Source organism: Gobio gobio (assembly GCF_949357685.1).
Source record: "Gobio gobio genome assembly, chromosome: 2".
Lineage (NCBI taxonomy): Eukaryota > Metazoa > Chordata > Actinopteri > Cypriniformes > Gobionidae > Gobio > Gobio gobio.
In genome coordinates this window covers 70670239-70676107 of record NC_137098.1, presented here as the reverse complement: position 1 = coordinate 70676107, position 5869 = coordinate 70670239, and positions in this window count along the sequence as shown.

The following is a 5869-nucleotide window of genomic DNA, read 5'->3' as shown; positions in this document are numbered from 1 at the left end:
TTCTAGGTTTTCATCCCATTTAAAGCTATCCCCGGCTGTGGCTTTATACATTGTTTTTGCTTTAGCACTATATCCTGGAATTAAATCTCGTATGAAATTTAATCTCCCTAGCCAGTTTTTGCAACTGTTTCAAGTTTTTTATTTCTGTATTTTTTAACTCTTTAAGTTTCTCTTGGGTTGATTGTGCAATTCCCCTTTCATTTCCTGAAATTTCAAACCCTAGAAAATTGACCTTCTCCTTCCCCAACTCTAGTTTTTTCAGATTTAACAGGAAGCCAGCTTCTGCTAATCTGCCAATGGTGTCCGTTAGGACTTCCATATGATCTTTTACGGTTTCCGTGGCAATTAATACATCATCAATGTACACTGTGACAGGTAAACCTTCCAAAATTTCCGATATTATTGCCTGGAATACCTTAGGAGGGTTGCAGAACCCTTGCAAACGGTTAAATATCATCTGTTTCCCTTCAAAGGTGAAGGCCGTACGTGGTCGGCTTTCTTTAGCCAATGGGACTGACCAGAACCCATTAGCTAAGTCTATTTTAGACAGGATTTTACCACCTTGCAGGCCATTTGTTGCGTCTCTCGCATTAATTAAATACCTGGTGTCAGGTACTGTTACTTTATTTAATGCTTTGAAATTTAAACGATAGGTCCCATCCGGTTTTTCCATGCTTTGAATTGGGCTGTTGTTGGGACAATTTTCCTGTATACTTATAACCTTTTTATGAAGCAATTCCCCTATAGTTTGTTTTATTTCTGCATATGCAGCTTTATTTAGCGGGTATTGCCTCTGTGGTGTTGGGATTCCTCCCACTATAGTATACTCATATTTATCTGATAACTTCCCACAATCGTTTTTACTTTTTGCGCAGTTATTTTTATATTTTTCGAGTAATTTTCTTAACTCGTCTTTTGGTAGTAGAGTCTCGTTTACAACTCTATTTATCTCTTGCCCCAGGTCGACTGTTTTAAGCCACTTAACTTCCCTGATCTCCTCAGGAACCTTCTCTGTCATTTCTTTAACGAAAATAACATCTTTCAAACACATTAAATTTGAGCTGCCTAATATGCAATGCAAACCTTCCCAAAGATATCTATCTCTAGTGACAGGCCCCATTTCCTTACTAAATCCATACACTCTATATTTGCTTTTTCACTAGGCCTGAGCTTATGTCGGTCATTTGATCGGAATTTATCTTTTTGAAAGTTAGATTTTTGTTTGTCTCTCGCTCTCTCCGCTGGTCTGTTCCTTTCTGGTCCTGAACTGTCTTTCATTCTTTGTCTTCTATTTGTTTCTCTGTCATATCTTGCTGCAAATTTAGACAATTCTGACCAGTCAGTTTCCGCCCCCCAACTTGCAATTTCTCTGCAACCTGGTAGGTCTACAACTATCTTTTTTTTTTTTTTTTTAATCTGGCTAGCATTTTTGTTTCAGTCCAGCCTTCTCTAGCCTTTTCAGATAAATATGGCCACAATCCTGTGGTTTTTACTATCTCTACTTCTTTCCTAAATTCGGCTTCCTCATTTATTCCAATTACTTTTGAATTATGATCTTTTAATGTTTCCAATCTTAGAGACAACCCGGTATGATACTTAATCATTTGTTCAATCAGTCTTTTTGTGACATTTAACGTTTCCCCCAATTCAGCTACCATCCTAGCTTTGGCCATGTTCTTTTCGCCTTCGCCCTGGAATCTCATATTCTGCAGTAGCTGAATTGAAGTGACGCTGTCAGTTTTTGCCTGTCTTTTCGGCCCACGCCTCAGTTTAGGCCTTACTTCCTCATCTGATTCTGAGTTTACTCTCCCCTTTTCCTGCCTAGAGATGGCTGCCATTAGTGACAAATCTATTTGAGGCTTAGGAGGAAGTAACTGTTTCTTGCTGCTGGTCTCCTCTCTGTCAGAAGTTGAGTACTCGGATTCAGACAGAGATTCTGAGGATTCTTCTTCATCCTCTATTTTCCTTTCATATTTTTCTATTCTGTAGTATCTTTCACTACTCTCCCTGATAAGCTTTCTAGTTTTATCAGGTTTTAATTGTTTTCTGGGAGCTTTGCCCTTACGGGGCGGTAGCTCCTGATGTGTGTATTCTCTCAACTTCCAAATTTCGTTGTTAGTCGGTTCTTGTCTGTCGTTTCTGTTATCATCTAACAGCATGTAACACAACGATTTCTGCATACAATCTATTTGTTCTGCTAACATATCTATTTTAGCCTTTGAACCTGTTCAATTCGATTGAACAGAATCGATTTAAGTATTATTCAGTATGATAATCAGATACTTAATACTTTTTTGGCCTGGTCCCTTTATATTTGTTAGGTTCGAATATCCTGCTTTAAGAACAAGACCGGGGCAGGTTAAGAACGTTCTTCCTCCCAAAGTGTCATGTTCTCTTTAATGAGAGCTACTTAGCCCCTCACGAGATTGGCTTCTAGATTTTTTTGTAAATAATTTTCTTTCTACGAGGTATTTCCTCATCCTCACTATATTCTGAACCAGAACTTTTATCAGATCTACCTTCTACCCGTATTCTGTAATTATCTTTTACTTTTTCTTTCCGTGGATGTTTAATACGGTCTAAACGCATTTTTTCCAAATTCCCATGATCCTCCCCCCTTATCAGAGGCCTGAATCTTTTAAGGAAAGCACTATTTTTAGGAATCGCCCCTGCCTCCATTAGCATTATTCTACTTCCTTCTTTTAAATGGTCCGCATCTCAACCCGTCGCTCCCTCCCTGTCAGATTCTGATGGGGTAGGCGAGTTTGCTAAGACCAATGCTTCCGTATTGGGAACACCGTTTTTAATCACTCGTATGTTAATTCCTTTAACAATTGGAACGGTGGTTTCACTGTCTTCAATATCTATTATAATTTGTTTTCTTTTACTCGATTCCCCAACCTTTTTGACTAGTTTTCGTAAACTTTCTACATTAGCGGTGTATAAAGTGTTTCTAGTGGTTAATATTTCCTCACTTCCTTCATATCCCGCATTTTTTAGTCGTTTAGTTAATTCATCTTGGGAGAGCAAATTGATATTAGTTATATTATCCATAGCTGTGTATCTGTTTCCTCTCTTTTGGTAATTATCCTTTTACATTTGAGGTCCTAGTATTGGGTACTCTCTTGGTCCCACAGCGCTGTCCTCCAGATTTTATTACCAGTTTTAACAACAGAAATATCTTTTCTCAGGCGTCCCTGAGATATATTACTGAAGTTAAAAAATGCGGAAGTTACTTTCCTAGTAGCTTCCTCTCTGTGCTTTGAGACTCTGATGGAGCATTTGAATAAAAACGCTTTATTGATTTAAATTATTATTGTTCACTCGGATTCTTTTTAGGTTTGTCAATATTAAATTATATTAATATTAAACAATCCCGGACGATAGCCCCCATGTAGTGGGATCCGGTATTTATCCCAGTTCCTGATTAACCCTTAAGATACAATTATATTAATTGCAGATAAGCAGTCTTGTGCTGTCAGGTCAGTATTAGGTCTAAGCCTACACTAGCTCGTTATCTCATACCATTAATCTAGTGATATGAACATCTCGTCCCTTAATGAACAATACAAAATCAATAAACAGTCAATAACCCTTGTAATGAGACCATACTCACCACCCGGTGGTTTTTCTCAACGATGGTTGCTTGACCCCTTGGCCGTGTCAGATGTGATAAAAATGCTCTATCTATTCTTTATGCAATTGACTTTATAAGCTGAGGTAAAAAACTGAAAAATACTTTTTCTTTATAAAATAAAAATTTATTTATACAAAAGATAAAAGTACTGGTTAAACAATGATCCAAAAGTAATTAGCAAAATAATAAAAGGTTACAGGTTATAATACTTCAGCTTATCCAATCTCAGACAATCATGAATGAGTGGGTCAATATAAAGGTTTAAAATACCTTGTATGCAGTTTCAAGCAATAGATGTAAAAAATTAACTTGTTCTCGTCCGAGCAATACAAGTCAGAATGATACAGCAGAGCAATGCAAATAAAAATACAGAGAGAGAGCAATTCTCAATGATGGTACATCAATCAAAAGAAATCGAAAAGGAATGCACACTGACAGAAAAAATACAGGGGTATTTATACCGAACTGTTTACATGTTAAGCAATCTGGGTTCTTTCCAAAGAGGAAGTCTAGTTTGTCTGCAAAGGAAATCAAGTGTGTCGATATCTTGTCATCTTAGTTACTCTTGTACAGACGATGCTGGCTCTTGCAGATTCTTCCATACTTTATGGTTCTTCCTTCCTTTCTCCCCGTCATCTTAGGATGTCGTTTAACATGAGTGTGGGTGTATAATTCAGGAAGTGTTTTCGTTAGTTCATTTATACTCATATTGTAGCTTTCCCTTACAACTGTTGAATGTGAAAGATCCAAATCTCTTCCTATCTTTCTTTGAGGAACATTGTTTTTAAACATTTCAATAATTTTCTCACGTATTTGTTGGCAAACTGGCGATCCTCGGCCCATCTTTGCTCCTAAAGGATTAGACCTTTCTTGGATGCTGCTTTTGTACCAAATCATAATTACAATCACCTTGACATCACCTGTTTCAAATCACATCATTATTTAACCATTTTACCTCATTATTAGCCCTAAATTGCTCCTGTCCCAACTTTTTTTTAAATGTGTTGCAGGTCTGAATGACATGACAGGAAAGCATATTTACAAATGACATGAAGTAGACCAGTCAAAACATGAAATATTTTGTGTTCATATTGTCTGCAATGAAATACAAGTCAAAGTAAATTAAAAAATCTTTTTTTTTTTTTTTTTTTTTGCGTTTTCCATACTGTCCCAACTTTTCCTGATTTGGGGTTGTACATTAACAGGGTTTGTTCGGTTTATCTGTGTTTTAGTTTTGCCCGCATGTCTGTGTGCTTTGAGTTTGTTGTCATGGTTATTTTTACTACTTGAGACAAGTAGCCGTGTAATAAGCGGGATAATGTTACTCCGCTTCGCTTCGGGGTCCTGATCACTCTGTCAGGGTTTATTCTGCGATAACAACCGGCTGGATGTACATTATCCCTTACTTAATCATCCCCTCATGTATTCATGTGCTTGGTTGCTCTGTTCCTGTGTTTAAAGCCTAGATTTCTGAGTATTCAGTTTATTTCTTGTTTGTTAATAAAGAAAAGAATGCTGCAATTCAAATAAACTGTATTATTTCATCCTGCTGCAACCAAAGCAATTGTCCATTGTGAATTAAGCATCTAAAGTGTTACTTCATTGTTTATGTTTGTGTTACTGTATATACATTGCTCAAAATGACTTGCGTTGCATTCGAGTTGTCCGTTTGTTTTATTAATACTCTCTGTAAAGAAAGCTTTTATGGGGATGTTTATAATGAAGGGTTATAAAGCAACACTTCAAGCCACATTTAGTTCCTCAGTCTCACCATGAAAAATAAAATAAAAAGCATGCTTACCTATGGTAAGTGTTAACTTTGGACTCTATGTGAAAGTGACAGGATTCGAAGTTGTTGTGACGGAGGTATACTTTCTTTCAAAAATGACCTTTGAACCTGAAAAGATTAACTCTGATTAATAATTGACCAGTTTTGTCCTCATGCATAATGAAGTCTTCACAGTAGTGTGCACAAAATAAGCCTACAAACTTTTTACCATTTAAAATCTGTTTTTGCATTATTGACTTTTGACGACTAGTCTTGTACATTGCAGGAGTGTTAGATCTATTGTCCAACTTTCATCAATGCCATCAAAAAATAAAAAATGCATTTAAACAATACTGGACAACTGGATCAGAGCTTTACTCTTATCACAACCAGGAAGATTGTAAAAACATGAATAACACTTGTCTGTAAGATAATTCTCAAAAATCCACCCACACACCCTACTT